This window comes from Adiantum capillus-veneris, chromosome 13 (genome assembly GCF_014529385.1).
Source record: "Adiantum capillus-veneris isolate H3 chromosome 13, ASM1452938v2, whole genome shotgun sequence".
Taxonomy (NCBI): Eukaryota; Viridiplantae; Streptophyta; class Polypodiopsida; order Polypodiales; family Pteridaceae; genus Adiantum; species Adiantum capillus-veneris.
Window position 1 is genome coordinate 151,809,515 of NC_140943.1, and position 20,718 is coordinate 151,830,232.

Consider the following 20,718-nt stretch of genomic DNA (forward strand, 5'->3'; position numbering starts at 1 on the left):
CGTTCGCAGGTCGACAAATATTTTGGGATAGCTCAGAGAGCTTGGTCTGCTCAGAATTTTGATTTGGGCTCATTTCGGCCTCCGTTTCCACTACGGGCAGTACTGCACAGGCTATTTCGTCATTTTGTGCAGATTTTCTGTCAGTGCCGTTTTCTGCATAACAGGTGCCTTATAGTCTTCTACGGTTTGTGCTATATAGCACAAGTTGTTCCCGCTCCATTTCTCCTATTTTCGGGCAGTTTTCACATCAGGCGCAGCATTTACCATGGCTGACAACAACAACACAGATGTGTTCAAGATGTTTGCTGCTGAGGACCAAATGTTTATGTTCATTGTGGTTCTTTATGTTGATGATTTGCTAATCACTGGACCAAATGAGAGACATATTGCTGAATTTAAGGCTAATTTGAATGCTACTTTCAAGATGAAAGATTTGGGGCTGTTGCATCATTACTTGGGTATACAGTTTAAGCAGTGTGATGGTGGTATTGCCTTGTGTCAAAAAAGTTACATAGAGACATTGCTATGTAAGTTTGGACTTGAGGATTGCAAACCTATTGCCACTCCCATGGAAACAGGTTTGAAGTTGAGTCTACATGATGCTGGCGATCCTGCTGATGTCACTCTTTACCAAACTGCTGTTGGCTGCCTCATTTATGTATGCAACACAAGGCCAGATATTCAGTTTGCAGTCTCGCAGGTCAGCAGATTTATGCATAGCCCAGGGTCTAAGCATTGGCAGGCTGTCAAGAGGATTTTCCGCTACCTTAGTGGCACTTTACATCTTGGCTTGTTTTATCCCAAGGGGGGATCATTGCCGCCAGACTTACATGCTTTTTCGGACTCAGATTGGGCTGGTTGTTTTGACACGCGAGTGTCCACAAGTGGTTTTTGTTTCATGCTTGGCAGTTCATGTATATCATGGTTGAGCAAGAAGCAACCTACTGTGGCCACTTCGAGTTGTGAGGCTGAGTACAGGGCAGTCTTCACAGCTACGGTTGAGTGTGTATGGCTCAGACGCCTTATGGCTGACTTGGGTGTTGGACAGGACACTGCCAACACTATCTACACTGACAGTCAGAGCGCATTGGCAGTTGTGAGAAACCCAGTTTTTCATGCTCGCACAAAGCACATTGAGGTGCATTACCACTATGTCAGGGAGAGGCTCTCAGCAGGAGAGATCAGCTTGGCTTATGTGCCAACACAGGACAACCTTGCAGATCTTTTCACAAAGGCATTGTCTCGTGAGAAGCTTGAAGCTTTCCGCAAAGCTTTGGGCTTACTCCCCTTTGTGGACTGATCCTGTCCTCAGGGCATGGCACTTCCCTTTACTCATGTGCCAGCTCTCGTTCACCGCATCACTCCAGGGGGGATTTGTTACCATATACATGTGGTAGTGATGTGTGTGAACACACTAGGACCGCCGGGGCATTTTTTCCCTCTTTAGGAGGTTTTTTTCCCCCGTGCATTGTATATACGCCCATCACTCTAGGGCTATCTATCTTTCCATTGCACACTAAGTAACATACTCTCTATTGTGTGCCTTGAGCTTCCTTCGTCTTCTCCAAGCTGTGTGTGTTTCTCTGCAACCCTAATTCCAACATTGGGCATATCCGTAGTCAATGCACTCCATGAGACGACATCCCAGACAAGATCAGCCACCAAATCAGCCTAAAGAATTAGCGTTTTTAGCCCAAAAAAACAGCCCCAGATCAGCCCCAAATCCGCCACCGAATCAGCCTAGAAAATTAGCGTTTTTAGACCAAGAAAACAGCCCCACATCAGCCCCAAATCAGCTACCAAATCAACCTAAAAAATTAGCATTTTTGGCCTTAAAAAACAGCCCCAAATCCGCCATCAAAACAGCCCAAAATTACAGCAATTTTTAGCTCCCTGTTTTGGACTTTCCCGTGTTGGGCATATCTCGCAATTAGTGCACTATATGAGATGACATACCTGACAAGCAACTCATCGACCACCTTTGGTGCTTGCTGAGGTGGAGCACGTTTCGCTTACATGTTGACCAAGGCAATGCCAAGCATGACATCTTTTTCCAAAAATGTTTGCCTAACAATATGATCGAAATTCTTTCACCCATATTAGCCTCTTGCATAATGCCACATGTCTTGAAGATGCAAGCGTAGACGATCGCATTTGGAGAGACGTCCTTGCATTACATATGCTGAAAACAGTCCTAAGCTTCCTCGCCTTTCCCTCTCGTGTTGGGCATATCCCGCAGTCAATGCACTCCATGAGACGACATCCAAACAAGATCAGTCCCTAATCAACCACCAAATCAGCCCTAAAACTTAGCGTTTTTAGCCTCTAAATGATCCATCAAATCAGCCCAGAAAATCAGCGTTTTTAGCTCCTATTCTTGGCCTTTCCTGTGTTGAGAACATCACGCAATCAGTGCATTCCATCAGAAGTCCTCGCATTGCATATGCTACAAACAGCCCTAAAGCTTTTTGGCCTTTTTCGTGTTGGGCATATCCCGCAATCAGTGCACTCCATGAGACGACATCCCTGACAAGCAACTCCTCGACCACCTTTTGTGCTTGCTGAGATAGAGCACATTTGGCATACACGTCGACCAAGGCAATTCCAAGAAAGACATCGTTTTTCAATAGCCCTTGACTAACAATATCATCTGAACTATTTTGCCCATATTAGTGTCTTGCGTAATGGCATATGCCATGAAGATGCAAGATTAGGTGATCGCATTTGGAGAGGCGTCCTTGCATTGCATATGCTCAAAACAGCCCTAAGCTTCCTCGCCTTTTTCGCTTATGTTGGGCATATCCGTAGTCAATGCACTCCATGAGACGACATCCCAGACAAGATCAGCCGAAAATCAGCCAAAAGAATTAGCGTTTTTAGCCCAAAAAACAGCCCCAAATCCGCCACCAAATCAGCCTAAAGAATTAGCGTTTTTAGCCCCAAAAAACAGCCCCAGATCAGCCCCAGATCCGCCACCAAATCAGCCTACAAAATTAGCGATTTTAGCCCAAAAAAACAGCCCCAGATTAGCCCCAAATCAGCCTAAAGAATTAGTGTTTTTATCCCAAAAAACAGCCCCATCAAACACACGAGTACCATATTCGACTGTTCTTATACAACCATCAAACACACGAGTACCATATTCGACCGTTCTTATACAACCATAAAAGAAAGGTAGTTTTGAAGAAATCTACAACACTGCCACTAAGTCTAAGTTTGAGCACAATCATCTAAGAGAATAGCAAAAAGAAAATGTGAAGCTTGGCTGGATCCAATCTTCAACTACATTGCGACCCTTTAAAATCAATCCATCTGCAAAAAAATACACAATTGCTTAATACATACCCTCTTGTTGATCAACTTATAATTTTCAACGAACCTACTCCTAACATACCTTGACTCCAAATGGCTTCAACAAGCGATCATATATGCGCTCATCCCTCTCAAACATAATGACATGTCTATCCATGAAGCCAGCTGCCAAGCCAAGTGTACCCGTGCCAGCAAATATGTCAAGGACTACATCCTGTGGACAGCTAAAAAGTGCGATTATGTACTTCACAAGCTTTTGACCTCTTTGACAACCACCCCTCCATGGCTTTCCTTTCCTCTTTACTAAATCTGCTTCAGGTACTCTGACATTGAATACACATTTTACTTACTTTAATGGCATATATATATATATATATATATATATATATATATATATATATATATATATATATATATATATATATATATATATATATATATATATATATATATGATGGATTAGGCATATAAACAAGTAAATGATAGAGTCAACTCACATATCGAAGATAAGGTCCTGTCCAAATTGAAGGTCACCACCAAGTTTCAATTCTGGCAACTGATCATGATGTATACGATACACACAAGTTGTCGAACAACGAACAAAAGCAGACAAGATCAAGCAATTCACCTATTCAAATAGAAAGCTTTATGTCATACATGTCATTAAAGAATAGGATGCCACACTAAATTCTATTGCACATTAAATCAAGAATCAATTACTTGTACCTGTGTGACAATGGGTCCCAACCTCTTTCCAATAGGTGGTGTGCATCTCACAACCTGACGATGAAATATCTTAAACCCTTTTTGCTTGCCAGCTTGCTCGACTTTCACCCCTTCCTCCATGGTGTACAAAAAAACAAAAAACCCCCTATCACTCAAGCATGAGTCTGCAAGCTGAAATGTGGTGTCATACACGTTATCCACTATCTTGTTCCAAAACGGAACTTTATTGCAAAAGCATCCCTCGACAACCACATTAGATGGAAAATCTGCAAATATGAGGTCTATGCACAAGTCTAGCTGAGTGCCCTTCACAGTGCCTTGGCTACAAACTACATTGAAGGCCTCTAACACCTCAAGCCCCATTTGCTCTGCTTGTTGGGGATATTCAATAATATGAACAAGCTCTTCAACTGAAATGTTGAAAACGTAAATAGTGCCTACAAATCAAAGCTTTTAGATTTAAGAAAATGTATCAACAATCACAACACTCCATGGATCATATTAGATAGACAAAGCAAAGGCATCAACACTACCTGTAGGTTCCAATGTTTCATTGATTATGTCATCATTTTCTCTTAGCCCTCCACTGCTACTTGCGCTTTGATGTTGCCCTTGCATCTTGCCATCCTCTATAGCCTTGTTTGCTTGTAATGCCCTATGTACGACTTCCCTACCAAGATTTATAGGAAGTGTCTTACGAAATGATGCTGATGCAGTGGATGCTACTACTTGAGAAGTTGCCGTCATCTCCTCTTCCAGGACACTATTCGTAGTAGTTGTAAGTTGAAGGGCTGCTTTATGTTGCTGAAATAATTCCAACTCCTCATCCGGAACATGGTTCTTAACCATGTCTAGCCACCACGGACACTTGGCTTTCTCTATGGTGGACAAGGACTGCACAATCAACAACTATTATTTAGCATAATCTCCCTATGCGTTAAGAGTTAACATAAAAAATGCAATGTAATGCATCGCTTACCCTTCCAAGCTTCACATCGGAATACATGAACGTAGGGTTATCTACATATGTCCATACACTTGCCAAGGGGGGCATCTCATCAAGCATGTGTTGTGCAATCTCCTTGAGTAGCCATCTAAACACACACCAACTACTGAGTACTAGTTTAATGAGGACTAAAAAATTGAACCATACAAATTAACAAACCTATAAACAACTCGACGGGTTGCATTGTGTAATCCGGGTTGCTCATTCATGGCATTGGTCGACTTAATGCCACCTTGCACAACGCGAAATGCTCTATTGAAGTACTTTCTTCGGCAAAGCATGACAAAGTTGCTGAATCGATGTTCCAATGGTAGCCTTACTCGATCAGCATTTTGAATGTCTAGTAATAGACCTAGACCATATTGATTGACTTGCAACCAAAAGCAATACATGTGGAGCCAGTCCCTAACTTTAGCTTTGTCATTGGGAAGGCACTCCAAGGATCGAATTGATACTTGTGAGCTATCTAACAATTTCACAATGTGTGCCTTATCCACATCTGTTATGCAAGCATTTCCAATCATGTTGAGTTTCTCTTCAGTCGCAATATGCGCACTCGGTTCATGCCAAGGCAAGGACAGAGTAGCACACCAAAACTTCTCTCCATTTGCAGGATCTGCAATCCTTGCATACTTGGAGGTCTTTCCCCTATAGGTAATCTCCATCTTCTTTATCACCTTGGCCCTACCAGTTTCATCCATTCCCTTAGCCAACTCTTCAATCTTCTGTTCCATCTCATCCTTAAAGAGCAACCATGTCATTATTTTCACAGGGAGTGTAAACCAACTCCTTTTCCCCCGAGATGAAACAACCTGCATTTCTTTCTCCACCCATGCTCTGTCTTCAATAGACAAACCATCCAAGAGAGTAGTCTTGTCTGCCTCTCCTAGCCTTTTCAATTGGAACAACCTATCTCCAAATGTGGTTGGCACATATGCATAATCGTTCATCTTGTAGCATTAAAACAAAAAAGAATTCAATAACTCCAAGACAACAATTAAAATTTTCAAGGAGAATAGTAGATGCCCAACATCATCTTACTTGTTCAATCTTGCCAAGGAAAACATTAATTCCCCCACATCAGTCTTTGCAAACTGCAAAAAGTGGCAGACCACAGAGCAATGTCTAGACAGGTCGTTCTCAAACCCTGTATTGCATAATTGTACAATTATATTAAAATAGTGCAATCAACACAACAAAAGTTCTTAAAGGAGATTAAGTTAAAGAATACCTTGTCTAATGCATTCCATCCATGCATGCAGACGATTGTTGCCATCCAGAACATGGACCATCTTTCCTTTCAAGTAGGGTCCCCACTCTGTCTCTAAATCAAGGGACCTCTCAAATCTTTCATTAATTGTTTTCCAGCAGTCATCCCAAGAATCTATCCTTTCTTGAGTGATTGGTGTCTCCTCCCCCTCTAGATCAATAATGGAGACAGTAAAGGCTCCCTTGCTCTCAAGATATCCTCCCATCTTAATAAAACTTCTTGTGAGTGATCTTTCGGTGGAAGGGCTTACTTTTCTAATGGCTTCACTAGACAGTAACCTGCATAATGGGATCCTAGGGGGTGGTCCAGAAAATGTGACTCTGATTCTTTCAAGGAATCCCTGTGGTGTAGAGATCTCAAGGATCTTACCAAACACCTCTAATTTGTTTCTTCTCCCCCCTGCAAGATTGGAGATATTCTGGCCTTCTGTCACCTCATCATCTTGTTGCCCCTCAGTCACCTCATCATCATGTTGCCCCTCAGTCACCTCATCATCATGTTGCCCCTCCTCCTCATCATCTTGCCCCGCAGTCACCTCATCATCATGTTGCCCCTCCTCCTCATCATGTTGCCCCTCAGTCACCTCATCATCACGTTGCCCCTTAGTCACCTGGTCATGTTTCTCAACTACCACCTCCTCACTATGATCATCTTCCTGAGTTCTCTGAGTATCAGCTCCCTGCTCCTCTCTCTCAATAGCAACTTGATCCACTACCTTCTCAACGTTTTCTTGCTCCAAGTCATGAACAATACTATCAACCAGCTCCTCAGCACCACCATTTTCCTCAACATCTTCAGCATCCTTTTGACTTACTTGAGAATGCTCTTGATTACCTGCTCTTGCAATTGACCTATTGAAGTTGTCCTGCTTTGATGGTCTACCTCTTCTCTTGTATGTTGCTCCAGAATCCCGTGCACCCTGCACAATTTTCCTTCTCTTAGGCATAGTTACCATACTCATAATATCTGCCTCACACTTACCATCCTCACAATTCGATCTTGTGAAGTGCATAAACACTTTGAAACAATGAAAATTCTCGATTATATGAAATCTAGTTAAAAGCCATATGAATGACTGAATCGGACACATTGGAAAGGACAACATCAGCCATTAACTAAATTATGGGTAGTTGTGTTGCGTTAGAGTCATTATGGCAAGTTAAAATCATTACGGTCGACACATTTATCACCACGAATCTCGCTCCAGCCATTAACTAAATTATGGGTAGTTGTGGTGTGTTAGAGTCATTATGGCAAGTTGAAATCAGAACAGCTGGCACATTTATCACTTTACAAATCTCGCACCACCTCTATACTACCACTTATCATTTTGCTCTTCTCCATTCTCCTGGAGCTTTATGTGAAGAATCTATCTGTTCTTTCTGCAAACATGTAAGTGACTCTCTCTCTCTCTCTCTCTCTCTCTCTCTCTCTCTCTCTCTCTCTCTCTCTCTCTCTCTCTCTCTCTCTCTCTCTCTCTCTCTCTCTCTCTCTCTCTGTGTGTGTGTGTGTGTGTGTGTGTGTGTGTGTGTGTGTGTGTGTGTGTGTTCTCCATTCGCAGTCACGCTGACCCCTCCTGGCTTTGCTCTCCAGTTCTCCATCGAAAACTCACACCCTGCATCTCACGCTATTTGAGGTGTTAAGGGAGCTTTACTATACACAGTGTCTCTCATAGGAGCTCTCTCTCTCTCTCTCTCTCTCTCTCTCTCTCTCTCTCTCTCTCTCTCTCTCTCTCTCTCTCTCTCTCTCTCTCTCTCTCTCTCTCTCTGAGCTATGTTGCTACCACGAACTAGTAGTGATGCAAGCTTCAACAGTGCTACCACCTGCTCAATACACACAGCAACATCTCAATACACACAGCAACACGAATCTTCCATTCCTCTCACACCTATGCTCAACTCAAATGCTCTCATTTGCTGTCAAATTCACCTTCTCTTTTCTCAGATCTTTAAGCGCGCTCAGCGTGCTTAAAGATTTGAGAAAGATGGTCCTTAAATCAAAAGGTTAAGCTTACCTTTGCTGTTTTCTTGGGGCTTAAGGGGTGGAAGTATTTGGCCAGTGGCGACGTTTGCAAGAGCCTTGCCTTCCTCATGGCGTTGCAAAGGATGGAAACCAGGCAAACAATATGAACGATTAAGAATAAGCAGTGTGCATTTCAAAAGTTGAACATTTGAAGGGCAATAAAAATGTTTTGAAAAGTTAGAATATAGTTAAAAAACCAAACTAACTTTATTCAACCGTTTCTTAAACATGTCTCAAGATTAAGATTTTTTAAACATTTCTCAGAATTTCATTTTTTTTTTTTTAACTGGGATTGATAGTAGTGTTTTCGAATGTCTGTGAAATTATTAACTTTTACAACCATTTCGCTAGATTAACGTTTTTTAAAACATTTCTCAAGATTAACATTTTTTAAGCATTTGTCAGAATTTCATTTTTAAAAAAAACTCGGATTGAAACAGTAGTGTTTTTGAATGAATGTGAAATTGTTAACTTTACAGAGTTGTTGGTACAGATTGACTTGACACGTGTTCAATTTACTCAAAATTATTAACTATGGATATGGTGTTGATCTGATTGAAAGTTCTCTTTTATGCAGGGAAGCTAAAATTTTCTTGCAATCTGTGTCCGGACAGTCCATCAACATTCCATTCATCCATGGAAAATGCCTCCTTCCCGTCAAGCTCCTGCAAGAGAAGTTGTGTGGTACAACTAGGGTCATTGTCGAGGCTCTTGTTCAGGAGGGACAAGAGTTTAATGTTTTGGCACCTCTTCCCACCTATGCGGGGGTTTATATGGAGGCATACTTCATCTTGGAGGAATCATTATCTAAAAATTACACTGCAAGACTAGAAGACATATTTCAGACCCCTGAGTCATCTCCAATTGGTCCATCACCTGCACCAATGTAAGTGCATGTAAGTCCAAGATCATTTTGGAAGGTTTGAATTTGAACAATTCTTCACTATTTTTTTTGCTCTCTTGCAGACAAATTGATGATGATGAGGAAAATGAAGATCATGTTGAATTTGATAAGCTAGATGAAGAAACTCTAAATTTTGAGACAGCAGTTTCTGCATTCCAGATCATCCGTACACTCCCTCCCAATGATGTGCTTCACACTATTATGCAAGAGTGTGAATACAAGGGCAAGGTCAAAGATCTACCAAAAACCTACCAAGAATTCTGCATCTATGAAATGATTGAGGGGAAGGCAATGGAGGGTATGGAGCAAAAGTATGAGGGAAATTTGTGGACAAAACCACAAACTCAGACAAGAACTCAAAAATCTTTTGTCCTTAGGAAGAGTTTTTGTGGAGGGGTTTTCCAATGTATGAATGAGTGATGCTCATTTAGGAGCAGAACTAATCAAACTAACAAGCAACATTGGAATGGTCAGTTGTCCAAGCTCCCAAAGAATGGCTGCCTAGCCATGGGGAGCTATGGAAATTTGGAATGCTTTTTTTGCAAGCATGTTCCCATGTATGTGAAAGATTGTCCAGCAACAGTTTACTACTTTATGCCTAGGGATTCTTGCCATAGTAGGCTATTTATGCACCATGGCAAGCACAAACACATCGTCCCTAAGGGAATGTCTAGAGCATCAATTCGGAACATAAAAGCCTTAGTAGCTAAGGCAGTGACAATGGACAATAGAGCAGGCCCTAGGAAGGTACAAATGATATTGGCTAGAGAGATGGTGCTCAAGGCCTTCACAGATGACAATATTACAAGTGGGGATTTTATAAGTGAGAAGGAGGTCCATGAGATGTCCCAAGAATTGCTTACCCTTGTCAACATGAAGAAGTAAGTTTTCAACTTATAAGCACCAAAACACTTGTATTCTTGAAAAATTGGTTCACCCATGATTATGTATGTTGTAGGGTAAAGCAAATGGTGATGCAGTGTAGAAGGACCACTTGACCAATGGGTGATGGATATGATGCAATTCTTGAACTAAAGAGAAAGTGCCACTTTCAGTTCTTCCATGGCTCTCGATTTCCGTTGCAAGCATCAACATCACAAGAGCGGTCCTTCATATTCAAGATGTCTACTACTGGCCCAGGTTCAGGAGTAGATGTGGTCAGAAGGATGGATAGAGATGGACATGAAGACCTCCGATTATCATGGGTTTGTTTTGACCATGTCCATCGAATAGAAGGAGGCTGGCACACAATGGGAGCACATGTTTATGATCACACGTAAGTAACAAATAAGTATTAAAAAATAAATAAGTGGATGTGGATACTAATTGTGTAAACTATTGTATACCTTGGCTCATGGCTTTGTAATGTTATTAGGATTGGAGAGCTTCTAACTATTGCCACATGCGAGTTCAAAGAAGAGGATGAGGAAGCACAAATAATGTTTTGGGAATCTATGAACCAGGTTATGATTGAGCACACAGATAGGCCAGCCAATTTTCAAGGATTCATGTCAGATGAGGCAGGAGCAAATTGGAATGCAGTGAGATATGTGTTCGGGGACAAGAAGGAAATGGTGGGTAGGGAAAGGTCTTGTCTATGGCACTGGGAGGATAATTTGAGGGTGCACACACAGAGGTATATCCACTCCCAGTACCAATCAAAGCATAAAGAGATGTGTGAGAAGTGGAGATTGTCTGAAACAACAGATGCGGCACTCGAGCAATTTCGTAGGATTAGGAGTTGGTGGGCAACAGGCAAGACAACAGATAAAAACATACCAAAGCTAGATAGTTGGTTGAGTTGGTGGCATTTCAAGGTTAGCCATTGGGGACATATGATGGTCAAGGATGTGGAGCCCATAATGAATGCATTGATTCCAAGGACCAACCTCTCTGAGAGCAAACATGCAAGTTGGTTGGCTGGAGAGGGGTACAAGCAAAAAATTAGTCTTTATGATGCATGTGTCACTGATCTTATTAATGCCTATCTTCAGTGTGCCCGGCGTCTAGCCTTCTTGGATGGTAAATATATTGGAGGGGGGCCAACATTGGAAATTTTAGTTGACAGAGCCATGTCAAGGATGCAGACTAGTCCATCACCAGCAGCCACCTCTAGGGCAGTGGATGATGCTTCCATGGGTACTCCAATGTTCAATAACAGAGTTAATTTCAAGGGTGAGAAGAGGACAATGCGTGCCAAGCGACCATTAATGGATATGGATACAAGCATTTGTAGCCACAGGCCTGAGTATAATTATGTCACGCAAGATAAGACGTCAAATGCAGCACATGAGCAACCATGCAGTGAATTGTTGCAAGCTCTAGAGCAAAACGTCCATGACACAAAGTGGGCTATTCACAGGATACCAACATCAAGTAGAGTGGAGTGTGACCATTGGACAGCTGGTAAGAAGTGTGGATTGAGGCAGAGACCGGGAGACCTAGCTCCATGTTTTTGGAGTGACTGTCAATTATCTTCTTGGCGGAAGCAAAAGTTTTGCTACTTTTGCAACACAGATGTGAGGCATACATGGAGAATGGTCACAAGCATCATACACCCACCAGAATGCGCTCCGCATGTTTGGCCTATTGCAAAGGGCACCAAACTCAACATCCAAGAAGCTTGTGCACTTGTGAAGGCAGGATTTGAGATTGGAGTGTCAACGGAATCATTGATCCCCAAAGAAGTGCATCAGAGAGAGCCCCATGCCAACAAAAATGAAGATCAAAATTATCCCTATCGACCAGGGGTATCGAAGGCTGCCTATGCTCAAGTTAATGCAACATTAGAAATGTCAACAAAATTGACTGGAAGCCGCGTAGAAGTGGAAGGAGAGAAATAGATTTTTACCATAGAACTACTGACAGGTCACAGTAGATCCCCTACATCATGCATAGAAGTTATAATTCAGAATGTCCCATCTTGTTCGTGCATTGATTTTCAAGGCAGGTTGGCAAAAAAAGCATCCTTTCTTGCTTGCAAGCATCTTTATTTTGTGTACTTGATTGTACTTGGACAAGATGTCAACAACAACATGCATATCCATCAAGCACGAATTCCAAAGGCCATTCTTAAGGATATGCTAACAAAGGCAGTCAGAATCCAACCTAATCAGCTATAAGGGCTATAGCCTGGGTGATGTCTTATTTTGTTTTTGGAAGGGTAGACAAGATAGCAAAACCTATAGTCTATAGATCACTGCAGTTATTTAGTTCCTCCTACTTAGTGCATTTTGTAACCCACTCAGCACCTAATTTTTGAAATGAATCAGCATAAACTTTTTGTAAGAGGTAGGTACTAAAGCATTTTTTTTTCTAGGTTATTCCTTCAAGAATATGATAGATTTCATCCATAACATATTCAAAGAGTTTTGCAAACTTTGCAACTCTACCATGGCACTCTCTCTTGTCTATATTGCAATCTCCATTGCTTTCCAATGGTCAACTTTGAATGGCATGCTCTCTGTCACTCTCACACACACACACACACACACACACACACACACTTCAAACCCCCTCTAGCTTGTCACTATCTCATTTTGTACCCACCACTCATAATCTTTTCAGGTTGTTTCTTTTGTTTCATTCGTGTTTCAAATAATTGTATCATAGGTATGATTAATGTATGTTTTTCTCTCATAGATCATTTGGGCCTTTTGCAAAGGTAGTACATCTCAAATCCGCTCTCTCTCTCTCTCTCTCTCTCTCTCTCTCTCTCTCTCTCTCTCTCTCTCTCTCTCTCACACACACACACACACACACACACACACACACACACACCCACACACAAGCTCTCTACAAATTTTCCTCCCTATAAATTTTTCCCATGATTTAAAAGAAATCATGGTGCATGCAATTTTTCCATTGCCCTACCAATTTTTGCTTAGGGAGTATTACCATTCATGAAGGTCTATAAAAATTTTCCTCTCTCTCTCTCTCTCTCTCTCTCTCTCTCTCTCTCTCTCTCTCTCTCTCTCTCTCTCTCTCTCTCTCGCGATTTTAGGATCGTCTTTCTCTATGTGCACTGGAGTATTTGTCATAGAAGTATTAAACCCTAAATACATGGGGCTTGATTTTACTACAGTGGGGTTGTCTCAAGCTACTTTGTGCTCGCTTCTATCTGCTCAACTGATTTCTCATTTTTGCTCGAGGCTCGTATGGTTTGTCCATTTTCTCTCAATTTTGCACCACTTAGGCTCCCTCAAATTAGAAATTACAAGAGGAATTAACCTCTTCACCGTTTTGTCGTTAAACTTTTCTCGATCGATAGGTGCCGTTGGTTTTGCAATGGACTCACTCATCTGTGAATCACTGTGCTGAGAGGATGTGCCATCTTGTAATCGTTTTCTTTATATTCCTCACAGTTATCCATTAGATAAAGAGCTTCTATGACCAATTTGTTTAGCGTCGGGCTCCTTATCATATGCAAATCCTTCTGAAAACCCGTATGTCTCATTCCCTAAATAAAGGTCAGCATCAATCATGCTTGCGTAGGTAGTTCCGCTCTCGGATAGAACTTGACATATCTCTTAAGCTGTAATGATGATTTGTGTATTGATTCCCCTTTTTTTGCTTGAATCTGTGAATTTGTGAGACCGTATTGTGAGCTATGCCTTTCTACAAGAATTCTTTGATGAATTCCTCAAACAGATCATCTAGAGTCTCAAAATACCGTCTTTCCACTGAGTCGAACCATGTAGCCGTGTCATAATCTAGAGTTAGTCCAAATCCCACAAATTGTGTTGCAAAATCCAAAACTTCCTCTGCTCTAATTACTCTTCTGAAAGCCGTTCCGTGATCTCTCGGATCTTTATCACCAAAGTATTTCTTGTTTATCCATTTCTGGAGTTGGGATGGTCTAACTCGCCGATTGTCTACAAGTCTAACTGTGGACTCTCCTAATCCTTCTCTTGCTTAAGGCCTTCTACTATGCTTAGGTTCTTCTTTGAAGGGATTGGTCATTCTATTGGAGATTTTTCTTTTAGGGAGATTCACTTGAGGAGGCATGTATGCCATCTTTGTGATCACCTCATCTCTCGTTATCGCTCTAGAAGGAAATCGCGGCTCCCTCTTTGGAATTCTCGTAGGAATTCTTGTGTTTGGTGGAGATATATGTGGTCCTTCATTAACAAAATATCCACCCATTTCTAATGCAGTCCGTGGGTTTGTGCTTTCTAAAAGTCTATATTCTCATCCATACTTGTCAACAACTATAGATTTCCATTGAATGTCGACTCTGTATGTATAAACATATAAGAGCTTGTAATCCATCAACTCTTCCGAGTATAGCTGTGACAACCTATAAAGGGTGACCTCATTATCGTCAACATATCTATACATTCCTTCACTTTCATGATTTGTCATGCGAAATCTCCCAACAAACTTGGTCTTTATCAACTGCAAGTTGGAAAGATCCATTATGGGCGGATGTTCCTCTATCACACTGGGATCCCAAAGCTTGTATAAGCTGAGTTTGAATCCAAACTAGACATGATTTTTGGACTTAAGAACTCTAGCTTGATGTAAGAAGATTTATACCGATGTGTTCAAGCACTTTGGTTAGAAAAAAGTCCAAACTATGTCCAAAACCGTGATTGTTTCCTCACAATTTTCTTAAATTGTCACTTTTAGACACCCCTAATTTCTGGACGCATTTTGAGGCCTTAAACGAAGTCTTTTGAGCGTTGACCAACCATGGATGACCCAAAGGATCTTTGATTGTTCTTCAGGGGTAACATTTTGATAAATAAAAGTTTTTCAATCCGACATTGGAAACTCAAGTTATGGCCAAAACAATAAACCTGTGCCTGGAGACTTCATGCGTGTATGCTGTCTACTGACTCAGAATTGCTCCAAACTTTAATTGTAAACTCTCCTTGATGTGCTCTAACCACTTCAAGTCTTAGTTTGTGATTCTAACACTTTTAGGCAGGTCTATCAGTCCTTTTTCTGTTTGGTTGCCTGCAACTTCCCTGGGAGGTTAACTAAGCCAAAAAAGATCCAAATTGAATGAAACTTGGTCTCTAGGCCTATCTTGTGAGGGCAAAAACTTTTGTAAGGTCAGATGCAGGTTTTGACTTCAAATTTGGCACTTGAGACATCATATGCATATGATGTCTTTTGTGGCAAAATGAAGTGACATTTATTTCCAAGACTCTTTATCACTCAAGCAACTCTTGACAACTTTCAGAATTCAATTTGAACACTTTTTGTGAAAGTTTTGATCAATACAAGCATAAACCTTGCCCATTTTGTATCTTCTGGCATGTTTTAGACCAAAGGCCTTAGCTCTAGATGCAATGAAATTTTGGCTAGGGAATTCTTTTATGCTTTAGGACACTAGGGTATACTCAAATGTCTGATTTGACCCAAATTTGGTCTCTTAGATATCATACATGTATGATATCTTTTGGTTCAGATTTCACTTATGCTTCTACCCAAGGTGCTCCTTGATGCATACAACAAGAATATGTGATCACATCAAATTTTGGATGTCAAAATTGCTCAAAATCAGTACTTTTTCACCTTTACCTTCTTGGATCTGCAAAAATATCCTTAGATTTAAAGATATGTGTCCAAATGGGTTGAAATTTTGCAAACAAGCTTAACACATCATTTCCAAACCTCCTATCTAGTCAAAAGTGCAATTGGACCTCATATCTTGACTTGAAACATCATACGCATATGAAGTCTACGTGCTCAAAATTGGATGAAACTTGGTATATAAGCTTGTCTTGTGGTGCTAAACACCCTGGTATGCTCTAATGTCAACTTTGGTCCCTAAAGTTTTCCTTTAGACATCATATGTGTATGATGTCTAACTGGTCAGAATGAAGCAAAATTCACTCCAGAGGTCCTCACTACACTGGTAACCCACAACAACTTCCAGAATTCAAATCCAACACTTTTTGTGCTAGATATGATCAATTCAAGCATCCAATTTTCCTAGATCTGTCTTACAGCCTTAACAAGCCCAAACAAGCTTCAAATTCAATGGAATTTGGCCATTATGCTTCCTAAGTGCTCTAGATCACAAGGGTGCACTCAAATGTGTCTTTTGACCTCATATCTGGCCTCTAGGACATCATACACGTATGATGTCTAGGTGGTTAGAATGGACTTCTGTTTCTACCCCAAGTGTCCCTTCGTATGTAGATCCTGATTATGTGTTCACAACAAATTTTGGAAATCAAAATTAGATAAAATCATCAGTTTTTAACAAGGAAATCTCTCGAAAAAGTAAAATCCCGTCAATACCCAATCTATATGCCCAAATGAAATGAAATCTGGTGTATGTGCTCAACACAGCATGCAAAATAGAGGTGTAAAGTCAAAAGGTCACTTTTGCTGCCACAATTACCCTTTACTAGATATCATACGTGTATGATGTTTGCTGATGAATTTTTTGTTAGAATTCATTCACAAGCATCCCCAAGTCTCTAGCACTAGTTTTCAAGCACTTCTACCAATTTTTATGAAAAAATATGCTCAGAATCACAAGTTTCTCTTTTTCCCGTTTTTGAAAGTCCGTCTTTTGTCTTTTGGGTATCAAGAGTTGGTCAAAACTCTAGTCTCAATGTGTACTCAGGGTAAAACACCCCTTCTGAACACTCTAGTGCAATTAGATTTGTCAAATTCGGTCTCCAAATGCCTCTTGAGACATCATACATGTATGATATCCAAGTTTGCATAATTTCAATTTTTCTTCACATAACCCTTGCACATGCCCTCTTATATGCACAGCATCAATCATGAAAAAATGTTTTAAAAAAATATTATTGCAATTTCTCCCTCAAAATCAGACTTTTCAAAGATTATGAATGCAAACAAGCACTTCAACAAATAAATTAGTGATGAATAGCTCTAGATCAAAATCACATCACTTACCTAAAGCTACTCCTACACATCATATGGGGTTTTTCATTTATGAGTAGAAAAGCACTTCACTATCACACACGGACTAACAAACGCTTTTATCACCTCACAAATCACTTGACCACCAACAACTACTCTAATCTACCAATAATACTACAAATCCTAACTAATCTATCTAGTCGCAAACCCTCGGCAAGACACGCGCTTCCTAGCTATCCACTTGATCTTGGAATATCGTCTTTCGGATCCACTTAAGAAAAATGCTTTCTTTAGTCAAAACTAAAGCAAGCAACCATCACACAAGTGTTAGTAGGATTACCTACTCAAGTCCTTGTGTCCCCAACAATAGCACCAATGTTGCGGGAGCGAATCACACCACCTATAAAGTGCATGCAACACTACTAGATCAACATAATGTCAATCGAGGACACAAATGAACGAGGCTCTCTCTACAAGTGGCCTCGTAGGCACATCAGCCCAGAGTCCCATGACTACATGTGAGGCTATGCTCACTCATGCCATGAGAGCTCTCCTATTATGAGGAAGATGAGAGCCTATTGAAGAGGCTATCAATGCATATAGGCGTGTGAAGACGCTCTGTAACATATTGACTACGTCAGCTTGGACTTTTTCTAAGGTAGTCAATGTTGCGTTAAAATATTTAAACATCCCACTAGAGAGCTCTATCTCTGTCAAGATGTCGATAGGGTCTGCTAAATCATAGTCATCACCATCATCCAATAGGTCCTCATCATCCCGCTCAACAATATCGGTACCCATAAAGTCTGGCTCGTCGGCCAGAAGAGGGTCATTAGGGTTGATAGCCTCTATGGTTATGCCAGGTCCAAGGACAAGGTCTACAAGCGTGGAGGGATTTATGGGTCACATAATGTGATTGGCGAGTGTGCTCCAAAACAAGAGAGAACCTGGCATCTATAGCCAGATAATTCATTGGGGGTTAAGCCTGCAACCAATGAGAGAAAACCTGAAAAACCTAGAAAACTAGAGGGTGACAGGGATACACTATGATGGACATATATTTTTATATTTTTCTAGAAAATTAAATGCAAAAAAATTAAATTGATGGAGATTTGAAAAAATAAACGCTAACAAATGAGCAATACAAAAAAATAGCCATCCCCTCTCTTCTGAGGGTCATGAACCGGTGTCAAAGTCAGTGTGTTGTAATATATATCTGCTTTTGCGAGAGTATGTCATGCTAAGAGCTTTGTCTTCCATCCAAACTTCATAGCCAAACTTTTTGCCTGCACGTGTGAAGATCTCCTTACTTAGCTTAACCCCTTGAAACCTTTGAATAATTAATGCTCTCTATGAATACAAAGAACACACACACACACACATAGAGAGAGAGAGAGAGTTGTGAGTGTTGGCAACTTTGGCACGGGTAGCATTAGCGGGCGAGAGGTGGCAGTGATGGTACCTTGCACTCAATGGCAATACAGTTGTGGCCAATGGGAGCGTTTGGTAGTGGCGACGATCAATAGCATCATTGGCTACAATCAACAATGTCTCATGCTGCTGCTGCAAGTGGCACCTGATAGCTATTAGAGGGCTAAGGCCAACTGGCCAAACACCTATCACACCGACCATACTAACCTTATCTATTTTTTTGATCATATAAAACAATAAGGAGAGGTGAGGGGTTAATCCTCATGTTGAGCTCCACCAACACTCTATGTATGCTCTTCTTCTCCCTTACACTCCGCGCGCACCATGCATTCCAAAAGTGGTATCAAAGCTACGGTGGTGTCTTCCTTCCCCATGCGTGTACAAGCTTCAGAACAAGGTAAGACTTGCAGCCTTAGGTAAAGGACACAACAGATATTGTACACTATGTAGAGATTTTCCAGACTGTGCAAAAGCTTGAACAAAGGAGCTTCAGAGATAAGGGTTGCAGCCTTAGGTGAAGGGGGGGTGAAGGAAACAACAAATATTTTACAATGTGTAGAGATTTTGCATACTATGCAGAATCTTGAACAGAGGAGCTTTAGAGCTTGAATCGAGCACACTATAGTGAACTGGAGAGCTCAAAGTAGGTGACAAAGAGAAAGCTGAAATTTATGTTCGTACATGCATGCATTTTTATGTCGGATTTCAATTTTGATTGTTGTTGTAGATTCTTTGCCATCCTTGGAGTATTTCTATCAAGTGTCTTGGGGTTTTACCTCCCTTTTGAAGCCGTTTAGCGCTCAAAATGTCCATTTGAGCATGTTGGACGGATACGCCGCGACGGACGTCAGCACAACGAGAACTCACCTAACAAGATTTGTCAACTAAGGACAAAGCTCGACCCGCATGCGTGTGGAAGCAAGCATAGGGTGTCAACCTACACTCGACCGACTCCTAACTAATTCCTACAGAGGTCTCTACCCAATCTCTAAGCTACAGCCTTCAAGAGTGCATAAGAGGAAACTACCTACAACGCTTTCTAGAGCCGAATACCCATCAAACAATCTCGAAACACCACAGAACTTGAAGGAGACCCTACCAACACCAATAGGTCACTCTCCCTAAGGTCTATGAACCAAAATCCCAACCTAAGACACCTGGTGCAAAATCACATAGGATGTCTGGCCAAAATTTGCAGGTCATCGTTTCCGAAAACTAAAGTGCATAATGTGTAGCTCTACTCAATGCGAACACGTGGATATGCTGCAATGCAAAATCGGACAACGTATGCTCACCGAATCACCAGATGAAGCTCATAGATGGAGCTCACAAAACCGGACCGTACGCACGCAATGTAAATATTGGTGCGTAGCTCTCGTCGGGGGAAACACGATGCACTTCTCCGCACTCGATTCCGACCACCGGTGCGCACGTAGCGTCAAGATGAAGCTCTCACTCTCTCTCGTACACAGTACGCTCACTCACAGACTTCAAACTTTTTTTAAATGACAAAAGGTTTTTCATTAAGGTCAAAAAGTGGTATAAATACCTTACAATTCTCAAACCCTAATGTTCCAATTTAACCATCTACTCAATCTAAGTGTCAAAACTGGATACAATCTGGAAACTTCTGTAAGCCCCAATATTTACAAAGGTGAAATGTCGAGTTTTCTCAATAAATGAATAATTACAAAAAATAATAATCTGCTGAGCAGTCATTTTCTGTAGGGTGTGTCTAGCTTCTAACACTCCCCCCCTCCTTGCTCATGTCGTCCCCGACATGGCTGTTGAGCTGCTTCTTCATCTTAGGCTTTCTCTCATCTTGAGCAGTGACTCATATCTTGCATATTGAGCCAGTAGTGTCGGGCCGAATATGTCAGTGCTGATTGTGAAGAAGTTGGTGTAGAAAGCTTCTTCAAAGGCCTGGAGGTGATAGGATGGCAAAAACATGAATCTTTGATACAATGCATGTATCACCTCCTTGGAAGGCTGACCAGACAGATCGTATGCACATCTGTATGTATCTTGAAAGAAGAAGATATTGTCTTTCGCCTGGCCTGGTTTGAATGTCTTGAAGACTGCCAAAAGTGTTTTGCAAATCTTTCTCATCATAATGCAAGATAGGTCAAGCGAGCCAATGACAATTTGATGGCGTCCGTTAGGGTTTTCACCATGTATTGAACACTTATTCTC

At 41.2% G+C, this 20,718-nt stretch overlaps 2 pseudogenes across 1 annotated transcript; one reads left to right on the forward strand and one right to left on the reverse strand.

Moving 5' to 3' along the window:
- Positions 1 to 3,071: 3,071 nt before the first annotated feature.
- Positions 3,072 to 7,737, reverse strand: LOC147445094 (uncharacterized; annotated as a pseudogene). The gene is made up of 9 exons (XR_015190138.1): positions 6,276 to 7,737; positions 6,076 to 6,191; positions 5,204 to 5,994; positions 5,018 to 5,132; positions 4,572 to 4,932; positions 4,039 to 4,475; positions 3,810 to 3,940; positions 3,395 to 3,621; positions 3,072 to 3,312 (listed from the first exon to the last, which is right to left on the reverse strand). The product of XR_015190138.1 is annotated as an uncharacterized LOC147445094 (transcript).
- Positions 7,738 to 11,312: 3,575 nt separating this feature from the next.
- Positions 11,313 to 12,083, forward strand: LOC147445095 (uncharacterized; annotated as a pseudogene).
- The last annotated feature ends 8,635 nt before the right edge of the window (positions 12,084 to 20,718 follow it).